At 44.1% G+C, this 23,455-nt stretch overlaps 1 protein-coding gene across 5 annotated transcripts in view; it reads left to right on the top strand.

The window, feature by feature from the left end:
* Window positions 1-23,455, top strand: part of ERC2 (ELKS/RAB6-interacting/CAST family member 2) — a 1,022,300-nt gene that overhangs the window by 670,177 nt on the left and 328,668 nt on the right. The window lies entirely within an intron of this gene.

The following is a 23,455-nucleotide window of genomic DNA, read 5'->3' on the forward strand; positions in this document are numbered from 1 at the left end:
GCCCCAAAGAGGTTCCAGGCCAGTCCTGGAGGGGTGCAGGAGTGCTCAAAATGGGGAGGAGGTGTAGACCATGGCTAGCCCACCCACCCTGCAAGGGGGGGAGGTGCAAAGCATCCTGGGAGGCTGGGGAACTGGAGGTGGTCCACATGCCCACTGGGACAGGCCACTCTGGACCCAGGTCCCGCTGTGAGGGAAGTGGTGCATTCTCTGCAAGGATAAATAACCTCCTGGGTTCGAGTCCAAATTCCAGAGTGGGTAATGTTCCACAATTTTTCTTTATTATGCACATGGAATGTTTGGCAGCTGCAGCATTTAATTCAACTGTGCGGCATCAGTTTCGTGTGCAGCATTCCCCCTTTCACCCAAAGCTTTTGTGTTTGTTAAGTTGCTCCCTGTTGGCTGCCCATCCCTCTCCCCACTTTGATGTCATAACTGCTGCCAGGGTCTTTCCTCAGTCTCTTAATGTTAACTGAGAAGATGGTTCCAAGTTCCATACCAGACAACATAACACAGTTTTTGTTTAATAAATATACTAAAAGTTTGGCAGCTTCAACATTTGATTAAAATAAAGCATGTGTCTCCCTCAGGCCACATTCCCCAACATCCCCAGTGTGTGTTTCTGGGGTGTGGTGTTAGGGAGAGAGAGGAGAAATGGAATGGTGCCTGGACAGCCTGGGTTGTGGGCAGTGCTGGCCCTGATGAAGGGCTAGAGGAACCCGTGGCAGGAGACCTATAGCCCAGTGCTAGAGCAGGGGTACTTGAAACTCTTGGGCCCTACTCATTTGGGGAGGGCTCCTGGTCTACATGTATGAGGATGCAGTCACCTAGAACTTTGTGGATCTGGACAGTCTGTCATACTGTGGGGCCAGGGCAGCACACATTGGCAGGGGGCTTGTCCTCTCCCCCATCCCTGCACTGTGTATGCTTGCAGCATCAGACCTGGTTCATAGTTCTCCTTCTGATGGTCCAACTGCCCCCCATAGGGCTTTATGAGCCAGGGCAGGAGGGTTTAGGCTGGACTCCTAATGAGGATTGGGAGGTGTTGACATCACCGATTATGAAATCAGGGCCCCCTGGAGTGTAGTGCCTGTTCTCCATCACCCCAGGAAACAGGGAGTTGTGCAAGATGTAGGCATTGCACACATTGGCCATATGAACGTTTGTGTCCAAGGCATGCTCCAGACACCTGGGTTGTGTGTGTGTGGGTGTCCCCGGAACACAGAACCCAGGCATGCTGAACACTCATACATGCACACATGCACGTGCGTGCAAACACACATACACACACATATACTTGGCAGGCATGGGGCGTGCTGGGTGAGCACGCGTGGGATGGCTGCCTCATGGCTTATGGCCATGAGGGCACCTGCCATAATGAGCCACAGCTGCATCAGATCCAGGTGGGTGGTGATGATGTCCCTGCCAGCTAATCGGGGTAGCTCGGCCATTTGGCTCCAATCAGGAGTCTTTGGGAGCCTGGGGAGCCTGTGGGGCATGCTGGGAGGCGTGCAAGAGCACACACTACCTGCTGGGCTCAGGCCATGTTGGTAGGCTCTCAGTTCCATTCCCCCACACAAGAGATGACGTGTGTTCTGCTTCTTTCTGACCTAACCATGGGTGCTGAGAGTAAAGCTCAACAGATAGAGCGCTTCTGGCTTGGGCTTCTTGATGTCACAACCCAAAGTTGTGATTTTTTGTTTGTGTGTGCACTTCGGCATCGCTAAATTATTTCCCGCTAATTTGTCACTTTCTTTGCACGGTAGAGTTCTCTGCTGCAAGAGAGAACTCTGGTGCAATGGGGGATTTCCCGACAAATTGTAGCTTCTTTGCAGTGTGCATCTCTTTCTTGCATCGTAGTGATACACGTTGTAAAGAAGTTCCCGCCATTTGTATTAGGATCCGTGCCACGTTATTGGCCCATTCCTAATATAGGCACACGTAGTGGCTAGCGATTGGCTTGCTAGCCGTACATAAGGCTTGGGTAGTTTCCACCCAAGTCGGAGGAGGGAGGACGAGAGAGATTCTGTGTGAAGATCTCCAAGCACTGCGGACCCTCGCGGACCTGGCACGCCTCCCCTTAGTAGGCAATAGAGGCAATAGAACCGAGTCTACGGAGCTTTCGCTTCTCACCTCTCCCCGTCGCCGAGCGCAATCCTAGACGTATCCCTTTCCTGTAACTTCGGACCCGCAGAGCCTAAGTAACTCCGGGGAAACTTTTCGAACCCAACTTAACCGGACCCGTGGAGCCTAGCAAACTCCGTGGGAGCAATCGATTTGTCAGAGTCCTCCAACGAGGGTTCAAGTGGGAGCTGTGCCTGGAAACCTGTCCAGCCTACACCAATACCATCTTTGGGTGTAAGTAAACAATCTTTTCAATCAACCATTATGCCTCCGTAACTAATTCTAACTTGCGTACGCTAAACTGCCCCGCGGTTCTCTCCCGCCCCACGTGCCCGTGCTGCTGGCCACAGCCCGTGTGCACCGAAGACGGGTCCGGTTCGACCCCAGCTCGCCCCCAGCTAGCCCATGGCGGCCAGAATGGGATCGGAATCACCGCCGCACATGGCGACGAGGGCGGGATCGGGGCCCGGCCCGCACACTTGAATGCCTTTACTTAGCCACTAGTGTAGCTCTTTCCAAACTTTTCCTCAGCATGACTCCATTTATGGCACCATTTCCTCAACATGGCCCCTTGCTCCCAACCCACAGCTTCCTACCCCCGTGACCCCATCTGCTGATGTTGCATCCTCATTTGGGGTCGCAATCCACAATTTGGGAACTGCTGCTCTAGTGCCATCCTGCCTGGTCCTCTGCTTCACTTCAGACTACAGGCTAAATCCTCTCTATTTTCAGTAGCAAGTAAGTCGGAATGAACTTTATAGGTACTGTTTATGTAGATTTATGTTGAATTTCTATAATGATTAGAATGTGTAAACACTGAAAGAACAATGGTGACTTACTTGAAAATAAATCATTATACTTTTGATATATCAAGATGAGGAGAATTTTGCTATTTGCAATACTTTAGAATACTAGTTCCTTTATGCAAGATAAAATATCAGAAAATACAGCATGATTTCACCCCAGCAGCCCTTGACACAATCATAGTTTGCTCATTTCAAGTTAATTTTACATTTCTCTTTCAGAATGAAGAGGAACTTTCATAAGAAATTTATTTTCACTATTTTTCATCTCATCTTTTGAACTTTATTCCATGCATTGGACAGAAACAAAGGCCTAATCAAAGCAAGCTAATCCTAAATTCTAAAGATCAATTTTTAAAATGGTGTATATAAAAGAGGGACACCTATTTAACACTTTATGGAACAGATTTTGTTGAGCTGTTCTGAACAGTCATCAAAGCTAGAGACAGAAATTACACATCAACTGGTATAAATGATAGAAAACTGGTTCAAATCTGTAACACAACAGAAGTTCAGTGCACAGAAACCACTTTCAAAATGGCCAAAAGAGTTTAAAATAAACCTGAATGAATGTAGTATCAGACCTAACTGATGACCAAGTAACTAAATCCTTGGATGATGGTGTCACCATGGATGTAATCTTTCTAGACTTTAAGAAGGCCTTTGACACTGTCTCTCACCCCATCCTCATCAATAAATTAAGCGACTATGACATTGATGCCTACACAGTTAGATGGGTAAAATATTGCTTGATGGGGCATGCCCAGAGAGTAGTGGTGGACGGGTTATACTCAACCTGGTGAGATGTGAGAAGTGGGGTCCCCCAGGGCTTGGTCCTCGGGCCCACACTGTTTAATATCTTCATCAGCGACTTGGACGAGGGGGTGGAAAGCACACTGTCCAAGTTTGCTGATGACACTAAGATGTGGGGCGAGGTGGACACAGTTGAAGGGGGAGAGAGGCTGCAACTAGATTTAGACAGACTACGAAAGTGGGCAGATGAGAATAGGATGAGGTTCAACGTAGATAAATACAGGGTGCTGCACCTTGGGAGAAGGAATCCACAGCATACATACAGGCTGGGGAGTTCCGTTCTTGAAAGCACAGAGGCGGAAAGGGATCTCGGAGTCATTATTGGCTCTAAGATGAACGTGAGCCGCCAATGCCAGACCGCAGCCAGCAAGGCCAGCCATACCTTGTCATACATCCAAAGGTGCATCTCAAGCCAGTCCAGAGAAGTGATACTCCCCCTCTATGTGACTTTGGTCAGACCGCAGTTGGAGTACTGCGTCCAGTACTGGGCGCCGCACTTCAAAAGGGATGTGGCCAGCCTGGAGAGGGTTCAGAGGAGGGCCACCTGCTTGGTGAGAGGGCAGCAGGATAGGCCCTACGAGGAGAGACTGAAGGACCTGAACCTGTTCAGCCTCAGCAAGAGGAGGCTGAGGGGGGGGATCTGGTGGCTGCCTACAAGCTTATCAAGGGAGATCAACAGCAAATAGGTAGAGCCCTTTTCTCCCCAACACCACCTGGGGTGACAAGGAACAATGGTCATAAGCTGATGGAGAATAGGTTCAGTTTAGAGATCAGAAGGCAATATTTTACAGTTAGGGTGGCCAAAATCTGGAACCAACTTCCCAGGGAAGTGGTCCTCACCCCTACCTTGGGCAAATTGAAGAGGAGGTTGGATGAACACCTGTCTGGGGTCTTGTGAACCCAGCATTCATTCCTGCCTGTGGCAGGGGGTCAGGCTAGATGATCTGTTCAGATCCCTCCTGACCCTAGCTACTATGAAACTATGATTTAGATTAAATTGGTTTACTGAACTTCTATGCCAGAACCCCTCAAGATTCAGATTAACTCACAGTCCCCCAGCATCCCAGGATGCTTTGCACCTCCCCCACAACACCCCCCTTGCAGGGTGGGTGGGCTAGCCATGGTCCACACTGTCTGTTCCAGCCAAGCAGGGAGGTGTGCTTTAGCACTCCCCAGCTTCTGGCCTGGGCCACTACAAGCATGTGGCTGCATTTCTGGAATCAAAAGTGAATGTTCACTTTCTTAACAGTTCAATCTATGCAGCTTAGACCAACCTGCAAAGACTGAATCAATTTAGCCTCTGGCTTTTTCACTGTCTGTACTTATCTGAAGTAATAATATGTGCTGCATTATTATGGTAACATGGTATTAACCTTAAGAATACTCATAAGAACAAATCTTGTATGCAGATTAAAATATCTAGGTTTTGTAATTATTTGTTATGAATGGCAATATAAATATATGAACAAGGTTTGCATTTATTAAATTCACCAATACAAGGTCTTTCTCAACATGTAGAATTTGAAACAAAAAATATTTTAAAAACTATTAATATATTGGCAAATTTCTACTATACAAAAGATTCCCTGCTAAATAAAATAGATGCCTACTTTCTCCAACCTCACCCCCCTCTCCCCCTGGCATAGCTCAAACGTATTGGAACAATGTTCCAAAATGACACGTGTCTTTGCAGTCCTAATATCATCATTATCCAATAGATTCTATCCCACAAATGGGAAAACAAAAATGTAGTCAAGAGCCTTTTCTGTTCTCTGCATGTGCGGTAGAAAAATTCCATGCACCACATATTCTTCTACTATATCTATATGGTATCTGCCAAAATAAATATTTTACTCCATTTATTTTTAGTTGCTATTGCACAGGTTCTTCTATGATGAAAAAGTCAAAGGTCAGATAAGTGTAGATGAACCATCATTTTAACACAGTTCTGCTGCACATAGTTATATAGATATAGATACAGATATAGATTAATCAAGTGTGTGTATGTGTGTATATAGAGATATATGCATAAATCTATAGATATGCTGAGCAAACATCCTTATATATACATATATCTATATCTATGGAAATCTATATCTCTATATACACACATACACACACTTGATTAAAAGATGAGGATGTTTGCTCAGCATAGAGGAGCAAAGCTATCATTATCTGATTGTATATGGAATCCAGTGGCTGCTAATCAAACCCGGAGCTGCATCTGGTTAAACATACTTGGCATAGACTTGTTACAATTAGAGGTTTTGCCATGTCAAGGGAATCTTTCACTCAAAGCAGCGACCCATATTGTACTGAACAAACACATGAGTTTTTAATTGAGAACAATAGCTTAACAAACCACTTCCCAGGACCACTGAAAGAAAAATATGTGCCTGTGGCGATTCTGGCACAGAATAATGTTTATTTGAATCCACTTACTTCAAGCCAGGGCTCAATGTGCCCAGGAAAAGAAAAAAATATTAAAAGACAATATGGAAAACAAAGTTTAAGTGACAAAAATATATACACTAAAACATAATGCCAATTGGTAAATATGCTAGAGGTGATTTGATTGGAGTGTATGCTGGGTCCAGTTCGGCTCTGTTACATGTAACTCCACTGAATTTAACCCATTTGGTTCTGTACTGTATGAACTTTATTCTATATGGAAGTACCCTATATATTTTTATGTAATAGGCTAATTTTATGACATTAGTTAATTTTAAATAGTATTCATCATTCATATGTTATACATAAATGTGCTTATATTGCATTCTTTTCAAAAAAGGTCATGTGGCACTGTACTATGTAAAACTCAAGAGAAACCATTGCTATTTTAAAATAGCACCAAAGTTCTTATAAATGCTAAATAATAGGACCTTTTGGATAATGTGTGTGCTTAGTTCTGCAGACAAAGTGTAGAGCACCCAAAAATAAAAGCTATAATTAATGGTTATGAAAAAATTCTAACTTTAGATATTGAAGTCAATTCAAAACTGAGTACAGAACTGAATCCTAGGGGACCAGATGATTCTGACCCAGCTGAGAGAAAAATAGAGAGGAAAAAGGATGCCATTTAATCAGTCAGTGGAGTACATACTGAGAGAGCTGATTTTCCACAACTTTCCTTGGTTTTCCACAGATTTCCTCAACTGCTTTGAGAAACCCCATTATGCCCAGAATTTCAAGTGTTCACTATATTTGAGCATTCAACTGGATAGAAATTCCCAGGACAAATTTTTTAACAAGTGTTGAGTATCCCCAACTCCAGATGAAGCTGAGTTGTCTAGCCAAAACTGGAGGCTTCCAAAACAATGGGTACTTGGGATATGTTAACCCTAACCTCTCTGGGTCTGCATGGCCTTGTAAATAGGCATATTACTACTTTTGTGCCTTAGGGGGTGTTGTCAGGTCAATTCATTAATGTTAGTGAGATACCGAGATAGTGTACAGATAGGTGCCATAGGAAACTATTAGTAATGCGATAAAAGATTTGGCACATATCGTGTGCTAAACAGTTACTTGTTTTGTATCTAAGCCAGCATTTTGAAGACAATGTGAGGTTTTAAAATAGGAATGATTCACTGAGACAATGGAATGCCTGCAGTAATATGGACTGCTGGATTTTAGAGCTAACAAGATCAGGGACTTCTGCAAATGAAGAACTGCAAGACTGCATCCACATAAGTGTGGACATTTGGTTCCCTGGGGACAAGTAGAAGTGGCACACCTTGTGCCATTGCTGCTTGTCCCTGGGGAACACCCACACCATGCACTCTTTGACGCGTGGCAGGTTTCCTCAGGTGGGATAAAGGAAGCTGGGGCTAGCACTGGGCTGGCCCTAGCAGCCTTACTTGGGGGCCTCCTGGGGCCACAGCAATGGCAATTCTGCCATATGGAGCCTGGCCAGCAGCCACAACATGGCTCTGGGCAGCCCAGCTCTGCTTTTGAGCTGTGCATGCTGCCTCTGTATGCACTGCTCCGCTTTTTTTTTCCATGGGGAAAAAAGTGAAACAGCGTATGCACAGGGAGCGCTCCCTTGCAGCGTGGAGAACATCTGTATGTGCGGTATGTGGCACTGCAGACATGTTTGCGGCACTGCATACTGTGTGGCTGCACTCATCTGGACATGGCCCAACAGTCCAACTTCGAGAACAGAGAATCATTTATCAACAATTCAAAATCCCTCTTATTGAGCAAATGTCTGAGAATATGCAGGGAGGCAATGGGAGCTGGTCTGTTTGGACTCTTTCGTGGAGTTAGGACATATTTAACAGGTTTTTTTTTTAATAGAACTATCTGTGGTAAGATACATTTCTAGTGCTCTTACTTTCTTTTGGTCAAACAACCACATGTAGTATTCTAGTGGATATTGAGTTTGTGGCACTGTATCATAATTTCGGCTTTATTGACTGATTACTTAGCTCTCTATGCTGTTTGTTAATTTTGATAATAATGATATTTGCACTGGAATGTGTTGCAAATAGCAACATTGCTTAAGCCATGGGTTGAAGTATTTGGCAGTAGAGTGTACTAGTATTGTCTGTTTGCCATGTGGGTAAGGGACCCTAGGGCTAAATATACTCTGAGTTAACTTAAACCAGGAAGGGGCCTGGGACAGAAGTTCCATAAACTGGTTTTACCCAAACTGTTTTATGCGCACTGACCTTATGTTCTTTTACAGATTTAAACCAGCTTCTACTCATTTAAACTGGTTTATGTGTAACTGCTGTCCCTAGCCTAGGTGATATGGAGAAAATAACTTAATAAGCTAGTTTCTTAACTGGATCTTTGAGACCTCCATGCTTGTTTTATTTTCCTTTGTAACATACCTCTTAAAATAATCTTGAAGCCTTGAGGTGTGAATACATTAAAATAATATAAAGTGTGTTTTTTCCTGCTGTTTGTGTAATGTCCTAGAAAGTCTCTGTAGCACAGAATTTCCCTACTGATTTCCTGAAGACTTATTTCAACATTGGAAATAACCTTTGGCTATCCTATAGTTGTCTATGTGCATTCCTTAGTATTAATGTTCCAGGATGAATTTCAACTTGTTGACAGCAGATTCTTGTCCTAAAAGGACAACAGAGCTGAGGTACTGTTATGATAAAACTGAGGTAATACTATATACTTATTTGTCATGTTTGGAGGCCTTTTTTCTTAACCATGTTTTAATATTTTGAATTTTACATATTCTTCAGCTTCTGCAGAAACTGAATGAAAAAATTCATGTCTGACATGAAGCCTATGCATTATGAGTCCCAGTAGTTAGGGGAAAAATGCTGTTATATTATCTTCACTGCATCTCTTAACCTATTTGTATCTTTTTTATTCTGTTATTTATAGGGTTGTCAATCACTGTTAACATGCACAATTAACACAAGAACCAATTAATGCGTTAATTTTTTTAACACGTTAATCACACTTGTGGTTTTGGAGCCTGCTCCCAGGTTGCCTTGCCCCACTGCCATCACTGCCATCTCCAGACTGCACAGCAGGGCAGTGGTGGCAGTGCAGAGGAGCCATAGGGCAGCCCACGCGTGGGCTCCAGGTGGCTGCAACAGGAAGGGAGGGAAGGGGAGTGTACCCATGCTCCCACCCACAACCCCCATCCAGGGTCCCAAGAAGCCAGGTTTGCAGTGCTGATGGTTTGGGGAAGGCAGAGGCATGGCAGGGCTGCCTAGCAGCCCTGGACCCCACAGCTCAGACTTAGGGTGGGTTGGGACCTCCTGGGAACTCTGGCATGAGCCGCCTCCGGGCCTGCATGTCCCCATGCATCCCTAGTCTGGACCCCTGGGGAGCAGCAGTGATAGCGGCCCCATGCCCTGTGCCTCCACAGAGGCAGCTGCTGCCCATGGGCGGGGCAGGATTCCTGTGGAGCCACCACCCACAGTCCCTGGCCTGCACCATGCTGCATGCCCAGCCCCAGCCCAGCACCGCTAGGGCCCAAGCCACAGCCAGTGCTGCCACCACCAAAGTGTCGGATAGATCCACCACTTTCCTCCCTGTGCCACCCGGGCTCCAGGCAGGACCTGGCAGGTCCAGTGGCTCTTTGTGGATCCCAGTGGGAGTCTGGGCAGTGTGGAGAGGAGAGTGGCGGCTCTGCCTCAGGCTGTGGCGATGGTAATGGCAGCAGCACTGGGTGTAGCTTGGGCTCCAGTGTCACTGGGCTGGGCATGTGGCCAAGCACAGGCCAGGGGCTACAGGAGGTGGTTCTACGGGAACCTCACCCACTGGCAGCAGCTGCCTCTGTGGGGGTGCAGGGTGTGAGGCCACCATTGCCACCGCTCCCCAGGGTCCCGGGACTGGGCTGAGCAGCTGCCTGGAGCCCATGGCTGCCACTGCTGGGGAAAAGGCAGAGTGAGCCCACTGCCATTGGGGCTGTGCTTGGGCATGCCCCAGACCAGTGGCAGCTCTGGAAACCCCACTCAGATTGGGCATTCTGCCAGGGTGTGTGAGGATCCCTCTCTCCCTGGGCTCCAGATCTCCCTGTGAAAACCCACCTCCCTGGGCTCCACAGTCCCCCCATACCTTCACAAATTCCTCCCCAACCATACAAAGTACAGGCAGTGCTTGGACTTACGACACAATTGGTTCCTGAAAACTGTGTTTTAAGTCAAAATGTTGTAACTTGGAACTGATTTTCCCTTAGGAAACGATGTTATAAATGAGGGCTTGGTTCCTGAACCAAGGCCTGATACCCTATGTGACAGGTGGCACCTCCTGGGGCCGAACTCTGTGGCCCGCCCGCCTGTCACCGTGACAGCAGGCCTACTCAGGGCCGAGCTCTTCATGGCCCGCCCACCTGTCTCTGGGCAACCGCCCGCTCATCTCGCCCGCCATGCCTTTGATGATAATAAGTTCAATTAGGATGTTAATTAAGTGGGAGGCTGCCCTTCGACTGCCCCAATGCCCAGGGGCGCTCTGCGGCTCCGACCTCCCCTAATACCGCAGCCCAAGCCTTGCAGATGGCATCATGGTGTTCTACCTCACCGGCCCCACACTGGGCCCCAGAATCTTCCATGCAAGTCCCCACTATGATCTTCGCTACACAGGCGGCCACTCCGCCGCCAACTGGGCTACCTCACCCACCCAAAGCCTTGTTCCCCTCTCGGGTGTGGTTCCCCCAGAACCTTTGGCTACCTAGCCCTGGCCCACCTCAAGGCCAGTCGGGACCCCAGGCCCCCGGCTCTTGAGCGTCCCTCGCGGTGGGTCCCCGGCCCTTTTGACCCTCACTGGTCCTGGCCCCAGCATGGGCCAGTCGAGGGGACTCTCCCCTTTGGGCTGGGTCTCTCTAGCCACTCTCTACTCCTCGGGCCTCACCGTGCCGCTACTCCCTTCCTCCTAGGAGCAACCGCAGCACCTTGCCCACATCACTGCCACTCTCGGGGTCCGCCCTCTCTGGGCCCCTCAGAAACACTGGCCCTCTCGGCCCTCATCACACGGCCCTCTCGGCCCTCCTCCAACTCAGGGGTCACCCACCCGGTGGTGGTGGGAGCTAGGGGTTAAGGCACCCCAACCCGCCTTTCACCGGGGTGATCACTGGCCTGGCATTTCCTGGGGGCTCCCGCGCCACTGAGAGCCTCTCCAGACCACCAACTCCCAACAGGGTGCAGTTTCAGGTCATGCCCAGGACCAGGAGCCTCCTGCCAACCCCTTGCAGCTCCCCCTTACCTCCGGGTCATACACAGCAGCCCTAAGGCCAGGCAATGTTGCTGCCTGACCTCCTGCAGCCAAACTGCCTGGTTTATATAGGCCCCAAAATGGCTGCCCTAATCAGGCACCTGGAGGCTGCCAGCTCCAGGCCCTTAAAGTGGCAGGAGCACCCTGTGCTCCGCCACACCCTATATTCACCAAAAATAGCCCAGAATTTTGTACTCAATCAATTATAGATGAGTAGTATAGCTACATTAATGTATCTATATTGTAAATAACAATCATATTGATTTGGAAGGGCTTCTTTGAGGTGACTTTGCTGGACTTTTTGAAGGGCTCTTGGCTGGAGTGTTTGAAGGGATTTTGGTTGGATTTTTTGAAGGGTTCTTGGCTGGACTCTTCTCAGGAGTCTTGGTTGCAGGTTTTTCTGGAGTCTTGTCTGCTTTCTTAAGAAAAGTGTCCAAGGAAGTTTGGACAGATGTTCTCCAGGGAGATGAGTGGCACAGAGAACTTGTTTGCTGGCGTGGCATGGCATCGGATCAAGTGTTGTAAAGTCGAAACTGATGTCAGAAAGTTGAAACAGGGTGTCAATTTATAAACATTGTAAGTGTGAAATGTTGTAACTTGAAACATTGTAAGATGAGGCCTGCCTGTACCTGCATAATTTTGCGTAATTTTTATTTTTTCTGAGCATAATTTTGATTTTTTAGATGTATTGTTAAAATCATGATTAATCATGACTAATTTTTTAAATCACGCAACTGATCACGATCAAATTTTTTAATTGTTTGACGGTCCTAGATTTAGTCTCGTCATCGTATTTCATTCTGTCCCTTTATATATGTGCGTGCACTTACCTTTGCACATGGTATTTATAGGTACTTTATATCATACAGTATAATATATGGATGAGTTTTATAGTATTATGAAAGATAAAGCATTCACTTAACCAACAAAATGCCTGTGTATACCTGTAATATACTTGCAATACAATGCTAAAAACATGTTTTAACATTTTGATGTATGCATATTTAGCTGTAATTTGGAAGTACAAAAACTTGGCTGGCAGTTATTACAGCTGCTAGCTGTCAAGAGAAGCTTTTCCAAAATACTAGTGCCAGCCAACTCTGTATGAAGGACTAGGCAGCCTCTTTATCCCATCTTTGTGTTGATAGATGAATGGCTTCATTTTGAACCACCAAAGATTAAATAGTGATATACAGAACTTCACACATAAAAGATCTTTGTAGGGTACAGTAACAGACCAAAGAAGTACAGATATTTAGTAATATTAAAGGGAAAACTTATCACGGTATTTGTCTGCTCTATATCCTAGTGGTACATTAGAGGAAAAACCATATAGATATATGTTATATAATATACATATTTGAGGATAGTAGTGAATAAATGAGAAACTTTTCAGTTTGGCTTTGCCTAAGAAAAATCATTTGCCTGAGAAAATACTTGAGTAATAGTATTTGTGCTTAGTGTAAAATGTTAATATTTTACAGTAAGAAAGAAGGTGGACATGATTATGGCATCATTTTCTTCTCATAGCATGCTTTATATATAATGTCATATATGATTAGTCCCAATATACACAATAAAATAAGAACTTTCTTAAATGTTTTTGTTCTTCTGCATGAAACTCATTTCATTTTGAGCACTGACTACAAAGTATAGAAATGGCCAGTAATAAAGGTTAAAAGTTCAACAGCCAGATAATGGTCAGATTTTGCCCCACAGCATTCTACAGGTGTGCTTCAGAAACTAATGGCAAAATAGCTGCCCATACTGTGAAAATGAAACCATTCATCTATCAACACAAAGATGGGATAAAGAGGCTGCCTAGTCCTTCTGCCATAAAGTGGAGAAATATATAGTAATGGGGAACACTAATGGAGGTGTTTTATAAGACATGCATGGTTTCATGCTGAATACATGTGATGCTAGTGAACACATAAACAACATAGTTTTGCATGTACCAAATATGAACAGTATTACCATTCATTTTTTGTGGGCCAAATGTGAGATGTCTAGTGAAATGTGCCATAGGAATGTGTCACAATATGGTAAGAACTGTTTGTTCAATGGAAGTGTCACAGCGCAACAGGTCTGCGTGGCTAGAGACCCCTACGCCAGGAGCAGAGGGGTGGTGAGAGAACACCAGAGGCTCTGGTGAGTGGCCCAGGGAAGGCCAAAGCTGGAGGAGACTTACCTGCCACAGGTGCAGTGGCTGGAGGTGTGGAGTGGTGGCCGGTGCTGCCTGCAGAGTTTTTTAGTGTGCTGTTGGTGTGGCTGGAGTGGCGTGGAGACGTGACTTCATCAGGTGGTGCTGAGGATTGACTACATGAGTTGGCATGAGACGGCAAAAAGGCGGGGAGCAGCACAGCAGCTGCAGGCTTCAGGACAGTATATCTGTGCACATGGCACCCTGGATACCCCTGTAGGGGTGCTGCCTACCCTATTAAGGACTGCAGAGAACTGGACTGCATTCTAAAGGCTGACTCTGACTACGAGTAAGATTTAAGTTTTAGTTTCAGTTTTTTGCACGGAGTGGGTCAACAAGTAAATGCTGATTTAGAACAGTCCCGTGGCTTCTCAGTTAACCAAACAGCCCCATCTAAGGAAATGGTCGACCTGGCTGGGATCAAAGGGGCAGACCTGACCAGGTAGAAGCCTGGGCCATTAATTGCACTTCGAAACAGTTACAGTTTGGCACATAATGGATGGGGTGTAGGGGAAGCAGAGCCCCAAGAAATGTCCATACAGCACACGCCTAAGGGAATTTGCAATGCATGGAAAACCTCCCTCATCTATTTCTAAGGCCAAGGCATGGTGGGCAAGCAACAGGAATTTCCCTTAGGAGGAAGCACCCAGTGGACGGTAGTGCTGAAGGTTGCAAGCACCTGAGTTTGGGTCATCAGGCCCTGAGTCGCTCGAGAGCAGTTGCTCCAGCTTAGGCGAGCACAGGAAGGTAAAAAAAAAAGCAGCATGCCTATAGTAGTTGAACCCCTGAAAGGACACTTCAATGCAGCCATGACAGAGGACAATTTGCCAAGGTCAATGCCATTGTGTGTGTGGCAGAATAACTATTTCTGAACTAGTGGTGAAAGGGGGCATAGCTGTTAGCAGTAGCCTCACTGTTTTGCATGATCACCTGAATTACTGGAAAGTGTGTGCCCATTTGGGTGCCAAAGCAACTGAGAGAGGTGCATAAATGACAATGTGTAGACAAGTGCACTTAGCTTCTGTAACATATATGGGGCATAGATGAAGGGCTGCTCTTACACATCATTCCTGGGAACAAGACCATTACAATCCTGACAGCAGAAGCCAGAGTATGAAGTAGAAATATTCATTATTGATTGCCACTGCCCAAAAAATTCTACACTCAAACACTGGCAAGTTTTTGCTCATCCTGTTGAAGGATTGCATGGGGCCACTCCTCCTCCAATTCATGGACCATGGGGTCATGATCAACAGCAACACCTATTGCCAGGTTCTTCAAAACCACCTGAAGCCAACTCTTCCAACAAAACAGCCTGGAAAGCTCAAGCAGGGTGTTCTTCTCCAGCACAACAATGTGAGGATGCACAGTACATGGGTGACTCTCAAAACTTTGCATGGAGTGGGTTTTGACATCTTACCACACATGCCCTACAAGTCCCAGTTTTACACTGGATGATTATCACCTGTTTGGACCATTGAAGGAGGCTCTTCATGGGCATAGGTTCACTAGTAATGCAGAAGTGTTGTTTTCAGTGCAAGAGATGCTGTCATAGCAATCAAAAAGCTTCTTTGAGGACGGTATCAGGAAACTTGTGACTTGCAGGAATACCCATGTTGCAAAGCAGAATAGAGAAATGTTGTCATTCACTGAACACAAAGTAGCTTTATTTTGAAATTGCCATTAGTTTCTGAAACACCCTTGTATCTTCAATTCAAGTCTAAATGGTGCCTTCACAATGTCACTGTGGCTGGTATCCAGTGCTTCAAAGAGACCTATGCATTACTAAATCTTTGTATTTTCTACAGTCATTATAATGACAATATAAAGTCTGTCAAAAAGACAACCAGTTTGTGTCTGGCTGCCTGGATCAGATTCATTACTTTGTGAGTAATCTGTTTTACTTGTAAACTGGTTCTGCTACCCAAAAATGAATATTAATAGAGTAAGGGAAAGGAAAAGTGAGTAATTTTATCTCCTAAGATTGTTCATTATAAAATGCTCTCATCATCCACACATTCATAAGCTCTCTGTCAGTTTAAAACTACATCTTTTTGTAGAATGTTAAAGTAGCTGTTGCCTTTCATTTTTGGTGGATGGCATTTTCTCGAAGGATGCAGTCTGTCATGAATGGAGAAGACAAAAAAAAAAGTTTTGGGAAAGCAAAGAAATAGTTGTCTTGCTGCCATCCCCATGCACTAGGTTTTAAGTTTGAGAAGGGATTGAGCAGCACATCTGAACAACATTTAGATAAAAAGTTACATTGAGTTAAAGTAGACAGCCAAAAATCTTTCAGCAAAACTGACTGAGGACAGCAATCCTTAACCAACAGATTCATCATGAATTCTAAGATTCTTTAACCAGGCCTCCTGGACTGGTCTTCTCTCCACAATCAGTCTGTTTGTCTGGCATTTTCTTGTGGATCTCATACCCTAATTTTATTTTTTTAATACCGTTTATTATCTTTTGCTGATTTCTGTCACTGTACATGGCCGTTAATTCATTTGTCCATTTTAGCTGGTATTTTTTTAGAAATGCCTTGGCAACATCTTTTAATCCATGTATTATTTTGGTTTTGTAAAGTCTGATATTGCAGCTGCCTCTAGCCATATGCCAGTTCTTAGCTTTGTCTGTGGATGAATTGTCCAGGCCTGTGAGCTTATAACGGAGATGGGAAAGGATGAGATTTTGCCACAACATTGTTGAGAGAATGAGTTAATCCATGTGTGCCTCAATTTTTGGATCCCAGAAGGAGATCATGAGGAGAACAGTAATAATAATAACTTCTCTCACAGCAGCATTGCAAGTCTTAATAATTCAAAAGTGCTTTGTGATTTTATGTGGAAGTTATAATATTAATGTAAAATATACATCACATTATTAATTCATAGTTTATTCATAGATTGTAAGGGGCTGGAAGGGACATCAGGTGTAAGATCATCAGGACCAGCCCCCCTGCACTAAGCTGGAAACACAACTGGGGTTCAGGTGACCCCAGCAAGGTGACCAGTCTCCTCTTGAAGATTTCCAGGGTAGGTGATTGCACCACCTCTGGAGGGAGTCTGGACACCCTGACTGTGAAGAAGTTTTTCCTAGTGTTAAGCCTGAAATGGTCTTCCAGGAGTTTGTGGCCATTATACCTCATTTTCCCCAAGGGTGCCCTGGTGAATAGTTGTTCACCTTGATGTACTCCTCTGATGTAGTGGTAAGTTGCTACCAAGTCCCCTCTCAGCCTTCTCTTTTTTAGGCTGAAGAGGCCAAAGTCTCTCAGCCTTTTGTCATATGGCTTGCCTTGCAAGTCCTTAATCATACGGGTGGCTCTTCTCTGGACTCTCTCAAGCTTTTCCACATCCTTCTTGAAGTGCAGCCCCCAGATCTGGACACAGTACTCTAGCTGTGTTCTTACCAATGCTGAGTAAAGTGGAAGAATCACTTCTTTGGTTTGCTTGAGATGCATCAGTTGATGTATACCAGAGTATTGTTTGCCCTGCTGGCTACAGCATCGCACTGACAGCTCATGTTCATGCTATGGTCTGTTATTACCCCTAGGTCCCTTTCAGTTATGGTGCTAGTCAGTTTGCTGTCACCAAGCCTGTAAGTATATTGGGGATTGTTCATCCCCAGATGAAGCACTTTACACTTTTCAGTGTTGAACTTCATCTGGTTTTGATCTGCCCAACTTGTCAGCCTGTCTTCAAGTGTGACCATGCTCCCCCATAACTTGGTGTCATCTGCAAACTTGGCCAGTAAGCTCTTCACCGCCACATCCAAATCATTGATAAAGATGTTGAAAAGCACTGGACCAAGTACTGATCCCTGAGAGACACCACTGGCCACTTCTCGCCAGGGCGACACAGATCCATTCATTAGAATTCTCTGGGTTCTACCCCACAGCCAACTTCCTACCCACCTGACTGTCAAGCAGATAAGCCCGCAATCCTCCAATTTTCCTGTGAGAGCATCATTGAATACCAGGTCAAAGGCCTTTTGGAAGTCTAAGTATACAGTGTCGACCTCCTCTCTCTTATCCAGGTGGCAGGTTACCTGGTCGTTGAAGAAGATGAGATTGGTAAAGCAACACTTGCCCACGATGAAGCCATGCTGGCTGTCATTCAGAATCCTACCTTCAGCAAGCATATTGCACATAGACTCCTTGATCAATTTTTCCAGGATTTTCCCTGGGATAGAAGTTAGGCTAATTGGCCTATAGTTGCCCGGGTCATCTCTCCTCCCCTTTTTGAAGATGGGAACACCATTGGCCCTCTTCCAGTCTTCAGGGACCTCCCCTGACCACTGGGAGTTTTGGAAGAGTTTCACCACAGGTCCCATAATAACTTCAGCCAGCTCTTTCAGCACTTTTGGATGAAGTTCATCTGGTCCTGCTGACTTATAAATGTCTACCTTTCCTAACTGATCATGCATCAGCTCAACGTAAACAATAGGAAGGCAGTCATTCCCACCATGCCTATTCTGAATCTTCTCTAGTATGATTTTCTCCTTAGCAAAATAGTCACTCAGGAGTTGTTTTCTCCTGTCTGTTGGTAACCAGCTGTCCCGAGTTATTAAGTAATGGCCCCATGCTTCCATTTGTTTTCCTTCTGTTCCCTACATATCTAAAGAAGGGATTGTTCTTGATTTCTGTAGCTAGTTTAAATTCAGTCTTTGCCTTAGCCTTTCTAATCTGCTCCTGCAAGTGCGGGCCATTGTTGTATATTCCTCCTTGGGGACTGTCCCAAACTTCCATTGTTTGTATGCGTCTTTATTCTTTTTCAAGAGGACCACAATATCTCTATTAAGCCAAGAGAGCTTACCACCTCTTCTGCTACCTTTCCTCCACATGGGAATGGACTTCTTTTGGGCTTTGAGGATCGTGTCCTTGAGGAACGACCACTCTTCATGCACTCCTTTCACCTTTGGTCCCTGGTCCTGCTGCACTTTCCCTACTTTTGCCCTGAGCCTGTTGAAATTCACTTTTTTGAAGTCCAAAACTTCAACCCTGCTACCTGATTTGCCTGCCTTGTGACAGATAGTGAATATAAGGTTTTTGTGGTTGCTATCACCCAGGCTACCCTCTATATTCAGTTCACTCACCGGATCATCTCCTTTGGCTAAGACCAAAGCAGGAGAGTGTTACCTCTGGTTGGCCCATGCGCTTCCTGAGTCAGGTAGAGCTCTTCAATACAGGTCAGAAAGCAACACGACTGATCCGACTTAGCCTAGTGTTCCTCCCAAGAGATGTCTGGGTAATTAAAGTCACCCATGACAACTATGTCCCATGAGCACGTGGCCTCTGCCAGTTCTCAGGAGAACTCCAGATCAAGAATCTTCCCATGGTGTCACTTAGACTCATAAAGTCCTGCCATATTAACTTATTCTTACAGGTGTGGGTGCTTAGCATTTTTTTCTTTTTCCTCACTTTTTTGTATCTGACTGAGTCCATGAGTAGCCTTATACTGGCAAACGTGTAGACTGTGACACTGTACTGTGGAGCTAATCAGTCTACTCCACAGTAAAGTGCACATGTAGATGCACCCAGAGAGATTTCTTGAAACTGCAAGATTTCCTGACTCCCTGACAAATCAAATCATTATATGACTGATGTTCACTGTGAAATGGTCTTACAGCCTCTAATTGATCTATTTTGCTGCTACATTTTTATTCAGTGCCACTTTCTAACACTGGCTACATACACACATTCAGACAATGTAGGAGAATTCTCCCAGGTTTTTTCTCTTGGTGGAAAAAAATATCCAGAGCTGTGTGATCAGATATATGAATGCTGAGGCCCTGAAGAATGGGGAGCTTGCAGTGCTGACAGTGTGCAGCCAGGGTGGGGCCCTGTGCACACATCTTCAGTATGCTCCGCAAGCTCCCTTAATCTGTTTAGTAACAGATGGCAGCAATGCATAGGCTGGCACAGATTATCTGATCCAGCCTACCTATGGTCAGCCTATGTTTCCTGCAGCACAACGTGGTTATTGTGAAGGGGACATGTTCTGCTCCATGCTGGAGCAGCAAAGTCTAGGTAGTCTCCCTGGAGCTGGCAGAGAAGAGAGGGATGCTGCAGGACTGTGATCTCTTCTTAGAGAAGCCACAACATATAGAGACATTTGCTCTCCCAAGAGAAACTCTCCAAGGAGTCATTTAACCCAAGTTAAGGAACTTCAAAAATAGAATGATCAGTCCTGTTATTGGGTCATTAACTGCAAAATAAGATAGCAAAACAGGTCAGGAAGCATGTTCTTATTATTATAATGGATGTCTTTTGACCAGAAGAAAAAAAAATAGATCTTAAACTAAAAAATATGTGATGAGGCCACTGACGGATTGGAAACAGCCCATGTGTGACACTCTTGTTTGTGGACAGTGCCTCTAAATCTGCTTGAAATTTAATTTTGCAAATATAAGACTAAAGAGCTATAGGCAAAATACAGACTTTTTTTTTCTCTGTTACTGCGGTGAAATCTGTAACGCTTCTACTACCGGCAGTGGAGCATGTACAGTCATGTAACTGAGAGCTGAATCTCCCTTCTCCATCCCTGCCTTCCCCTCCCCACACTCCTATATGCATACTTCTGCATCCGTTGAGTAATACATTAGTTAGAGGGCCAGATTCCCAAACGATGTAAAGTAACAGAGCTCCATTAACATATATTGAGACATTTACCCAGCATATTTAAGATTTTCTACAGTTGTTATACAGTAAAATCTTTGTTATCCAGCATCCCTGGGGTAAGGGGATTGCTGGTTAGGGGTTTTCAGATAACACAGAGCAGTGGGGGAGGGGGTGGCAGTGGCTGCATGCGGAGCAGCAGTGCAGGCTGGTGGGTGACAGTAGTGGCCACATGCGAGCTTTCCGCCCCCACTCCCCCCTACCCCCCCCATGTGTGGCCAACCAGAAATTCCAGTTAATAGAATTTCTGGTTACTTAAATGCCAGATAAAGATTTTACTGTATATGGATGTATTTAACTGTTAAATAGGCTGCAATCAAACATACTGTGTTTCAAAGTGCAATGTAGTGGAGTCCGATACAGTGAAACACATTCTGGAGTATATTCAGTACTGCCACTCAGTGAACTAACTAGTTACCAGACAGTGGGTGCATCTACACGAGACACTGTGTTGCCTTATTGACAAGCTATGGTGACGTAGATTGTCACTACAGCGACATAGCCTTGGCAGGCATGAACTGTGATGCAGATACTACTGTGCAGTAGCAATAAGATGCTGCATAGTAGGTTGTTGATACTATGCAGTACGGCCGGAAATGACCAGCACACCACTGGGACCCAGTGTGTATAATGTAGGTTACTGATCAGTTGAAGATGAGCTGTTGCTTTGTGAAGAGCTTGGAAAAGACTGGAAAGAATAGACATACAAAAAACTAGAACTCTTGGTTCCAAAATGATACTTTTTATTAGACCAACTGGAAAATGGCAAGAAAATTGTCCTTTTCTGCAAGCTTTTCAGCACATCAAGGAGTTACTCAACACAGCTCACAAAGACACTCTCATGGACCCAGAGAGACAGCCTTCCATCTTCAGCTCCCTCTGTGCAAAAAAGAAGTTTATTTCCTACCTATGGGGACTTTTTACCATCTTGTACCATCTACACTTTTCCCAGACCCTGACAACAGGACTTTGATCCCGAAAACTTGTGGAAAAGGACAATTTTCTTGCCATTTTCCAGTTGGTCTAATGAAAGGTATCATTTTGGAACCAAGAGTTCTAGTTTTTTGTATGTCTTTTTGTCTCAGACCAACACGGCTACCAGCTACACCCCTGGAAAGAATAGACATTTCTTTGAGCTATAATCCAAAATGACAAGTCATTAGAATATATGACTAAGAAGAGAGATAACAGTGCTATATCTGAGCACATACATATACATTGTGAAAAATCAGATTCTGCAGCAACCAGTGAACATTTACGATGTTTTTCCCCAAACCTGCAATGTGTGCTAATGTGTGCTGGTGTTGCTAAGTTATAAAATATAATAGCAAATGTAAATATCAGAGTATAAACAAACTAGAAGTAGGGGTAGTTTATGTATAACTTTTTCAAAAGAATACAATAATATTGAAAATAAAATTACATAATTATGTGCACCTTATGATTCTTTGTAAAAGTATACAATAGATTACACATTTTGCCAATTTCAGCTAAATTAAAATTTAACATAGTTTATGGTGGTAGAAAAATAGATCAAATGAAATAATATAAAATAATAGAGTAATTAAAAAAGGGACTTCTATTTCATTATGACCCTTATTCTTTGTATGAATAACACAAATACACCTAGGAATTAAAGGACAGAATGTAAGTTATTAGAGAGGAGCCAGACTTGTTTAGCCCAGTGTTTAGAATTTTCCACTAATGGCTAAATCCATTTTCCTCTTGCTTCATCAAAGAATGAACATAACCATAAATAGTGATATAAGTAATTTATCCCATTCTTCCCGCAAGAACATATCCTGTCTGCGTATGGGGGCTGATACTACCTGGTCATGATGACTGCAGATCTCATTAGAGTGAATTGAAACCTAGATATGGCTTCTCCTTCATAGTTTTGTACTTCAGATAGGTAGGTTTTTAGGCAAAATGAATGCTTTACTAATCTAAAAAAAAGGCAAGTTTGAGAAGAAGTGGCTTCTGGTTGCTGGCATCTTTAATTTTTGTGCTGGCTCATTCAGATCAAACCTGACAAAGAACATTTTGCATTTGAAAGCGTCTAGCTCTATCCTAGCTGCATAGTTGGTCTAATAAAACATGCCACCCTAAGAAATTCTTTCCTCTTGCATAACTATATATTGCTTTAAATATAAGTAAAATATTGGGTTAATAACTGTCCCCACATTTCCCAGGGCATTTGTTTGAAGGAGAATTTAGTTGCTATTTAACTGTTCAAACAAAGGTTTATTTGGAAGAAAAGAGGCTTCTAAAATGCACTTCTTAGGGTATCTGATAGGAGTTCAAGCTCTAATTTTTATCCAGTAATTTTTAATTGCGCTCAATTGCTCACTTTAAGCAGCACTGTTTCAGAGTGTGTGACTCTTCTCTGCCAAAAAAGATGAAAGCCACCTTAAAATGTAAATAGAATTTTTTTTCTCTTTTTGTATGAATTGTGAGGTCAGCATCCCATGGTACCACTACATACAATGAAATGGATTCTAGCTTAGATCTATAGGCTTTTAATGCTGCCAGTACTATCCTTCTGCCCATCTTATTATATAGAATAAAATTCCATCCAAGGTTTATTTTGCTTTAATGCTTACATTTTTGATGTAATGAACTAGCAAAATGATAATATAATATAATATAATATAATGTGACTGTAAGAATGGCAACTACATATCTTAGGCAGCTTTGGAAATAGAAATCTTACTTTGCTTCAGATATACCATATTCCATAAGCATGGAAATGTATTATTATATAGCATGTATTATTTCATATAAGGATGCAATTTAACAAGTGTATTTTAAGTTTTGCATCAAAGGGCGCATCAGTGAGATGTTAAAGGGTATCAGTCTCATACCAGCAGTTGCTTTATGCAGAGATAACTATAATCTGAGACTGAACATGTCCAACATCTAGCCTGTCTAAAAAGGATTTTTGCCAGTGATACAGGCTTTTCTAAAATTGCCAAGTGTTAATCTCTGCAGTAAATTTGTCTGTGTAATTTAATAAAAGGAACACATTAGAGCTGGTAGTTCATTTCCTGTAGAACATGTATGCAAAATGTATTATCTTCTAATATACTCAATCCTGATCCTTTGCTTTTAAAAACTCTGTTAGTCTGAAATGTGTGGATGAAATATGCAACCAGA

Source organism: Alligator mississippiensis, chromosome 12, assembly GCF_030867095.1.
Source record: "Alligator mississippiensis isolate rAllMis1 chromosome 12, rAllMis1, whole genome shotgun sequence".
Taxonomy (NCBI): Eukaryota; Metazoa; Chordata; order Crocodylia; family Alligatoridae; genus Alligator; species Alligator mississippiensis.